Source organism: Protopterus annectens, chromosome 5.part0, assembly GCF_019279795.1.
Source record: "Protopterus annectens isolate FY-2018-M chromosome 5.part0, PAN1.0, whole genome shotgun sequence".
Taxonomy (NCBI): Eukaryota; Metazoa; Chordata; order Ceratodontiformes; family Protopteridae; genus Protopterus; species Protopterus annectens.
Window position 1 is genome coordinate 1,181,586,448 of NC_056735.1, and position 2,798 is coordinate 1,181,589,245.

The following is a 2,798-nucleotide window of genomic DNA, read 5'->3' on the forward strand; positions in this document are numbered from 1 at the left end:
AATCATTTTATGTTCATACTTTGGTATCATCCTTGGTGAAGGTAGAATGCTGCTCAATGCAAGGCTCATACCTATCTGTGACACTTATTCTAAGAGATGCATTATGTCTCTTTTCATATAGTCCAGTGAGGTATGTCCATTAAGGGCCAGATTTCTAGCTGTAGGAAAATATTAAACCTGCTGGCATTTAACCCTTATAACTCAGTTGTTAGCAGTGTCATTGTTTCCTTCTGCATGCTCACTCTTCTTGGTAGCCTCTGGCTCAGTGCTTAAGAAATTTTTCACAGGTCTGAACCACTGGAACTTGTTAGATACAAATGCACAAAAAAATTAGTCCTTTTTAGAAATTGAATATCTGTTCTGCAGTGCTTATCACACCTCTGTTTGAAGTTATGATTAAACCCTGTTTGCATTTGTGAGCAGCATACCTCTCAACCTCTTCATTTTAATGAGACCCCTTCAGTAGTTTGGCTTCATTTACTAAAGTAGCTATATCAATTTTGATGATTGAAGCTGCCAGATGCAGTAAATTTGCAAGATAATTATTTGTCAATGATCATCTGTGTTTTGATGTAATGAATTTCATTTCCAAAAAACTGCTTTTGCAAAGATATGTACTTCCGAGCATTGAGCACATCTTGAGTCCAAACTTACACAATTTCAGGGTACTCTCTATTGGTAGTAATTTAAAAAAATATTTTCCTTTTTCACTTCCTTTAATATAAAAAAGGTCTGATTGCAAATCACACAATTCCAGCTGAAGGTCCGATCTTACATTTTCAATGGTGACAGTCAAGGGTTGAGTTAAAATTGAAATATCTTCTTCAAGTTCCTTAAAAATCACCAAATCAATTCTCAAAATCCTCAAAGATCATTTCAATATACTTTACATGAGCTGAAAATTATATTTCCTCAGAATTCTTCATTTCTTCAAAATGTTCTTTGCAATTCAGAAAAAAAATAAAAATATTATTAGCCAATGTTGATTTAAAAAGCATCAATTTACTTTTTAAAGCCATTCAAATGACCATATAAGTTGGCAATTTTTTGTTATTTGCCCTGCAGTTTTAAGTTCAACTCATTCAAATGATTGGTCATATCTGTTATAAATGTAAGATCTGATAAAAGTAAGGGATCTTGCATTTGATTTTCAAATTCTGTTTTGTCAGACTTCACATCATTTCTAAGAAATATGGGTATTTCTTTCCGAATTACAAAAAAGCATTCCAGACATTTTCCAACACTCAACCAGTGCATATCAGAATGAAGGAGCAAATCACCATATGCAGCATCCATTTCTCTCAAAAAATTGTAAAACTTATGATGACTCAGAGATCCTCCTTGTATAATATTAAGTATTTTTACAGCTACTTTCATGGCATTGACTTGACATAGAAATTTTCCACGGAGTGCTTCTTGGTGAATTATGCAATGAATTGTAGGGCAGTTAATATTATTTTGTTTCAGTAGTGTACAGAAACAGCTTCCAGATCCCATCATAGCTTTGGCCCCATCTGTTATGATGCAGGAACTTTTATCAAATCCTCCATAGTTCATAACAGACTTTTGAACTGATTTGAAAATATCAGTACCTTTAGTAGCCCATGTTAAAGATATACAACTGAAAAGTTCTTCATTAATAGTAAAGTCCTCTTGAATAGTTCGAACAAAAATTAAAAGTTGATTTACATCTGCTTTATCACTGCTTTCATCCAGATACAATGAAAAGTATTCACATTTTGCTATTAAACCACACAGCTTTTTTGAAACATATTGATCCATGTTTTGTACGCATCTTGCGACAGTCTGTTGAGCTAATGCCACAGTTTCAAACTTCTCAGCTAATTTTGGCTCATTAAATTGTTTTGCCATTTCAGTTGCACAGTTGTTCACTATCATACCATCCCTAAAAGGCTTTTTTGTTTTCGCTAACTCCATGCTACTTTGTACGAAGCGGTAAGGCAAGAACGTTGTTCAGTGCTAAGTTTTCAAAAAACCTGGTTTGGTACATCAATTTCTTCTTATATTCTCCACTAATGGTGTGTCTTGATTCTCCACTGTACATATCAAAGGTTTTACTGTGTAATGTACTGTAGTGTCGTTTCACATTATACTCTTTAGGCACTAACAAAACTTGTATGCAAACAAGACATTGAATTTTATTCCTGTTGTTTGTAATCAAATAGTCTGATTCCCTTCGGCTTCAATGCACTTACTTTTCATCTTCAATTTTTCTTTCCTTGTTAGACTTTTTTTTGAGGATAAGTAGCAATAAAACACAACCTCAATATGCTGAACAATCCAACAACACTAACTGTGCACTCAGAAACTTGACCACAAGATTCACCCCAAACAATGCACATTGGAACAAAACAGTCCATAAAACTTAACATCTTAAGTTCAACAATTTTCAAATACTGATGCTGACAGTAAACCAAGTAATAAGGCAAACTCCAAGTACAAATACAAGTACAAATGGTTCAGCTTTAAAAAGCATAACTGGATCTTCTCCCATTACTGCACCCCACTTTAAATATGGCAGAGGTAGGGTAGATAAGTTAGGACAGTAACACACCCCCCAAACACAGCTGTCACTATCCATACTCCACTTTCAGTCACAAGCCTTACCCTACGTTGCCTCTCATCTCTCCCCACTTGCCTAGGCAGTGGGGTAGATCAGAAATTCCACGTTGTCCTCCGCTTTTGTCCATGTCTCTACGAAGCAGGGAGAGTAAGGTCCAACAAATTAATTGCTGCCCTGCTTGACCTGTACTATTTTACAGTCCCTGTCCCTCTGC

General features: G+C 35.3%; 1 pseudogene; it reads right to left on the reverse strand.

Moving 5' to 3' along the window:
* Window positions 1-1,172: 1,172 nt before the first annotated feature.
* Window positions 1,173-1,938, reverse strand: LOC122802334 (annotated as a pseudogene).
* Window positions 1,939-2,798: the final 860 nt, after the last annotated feature.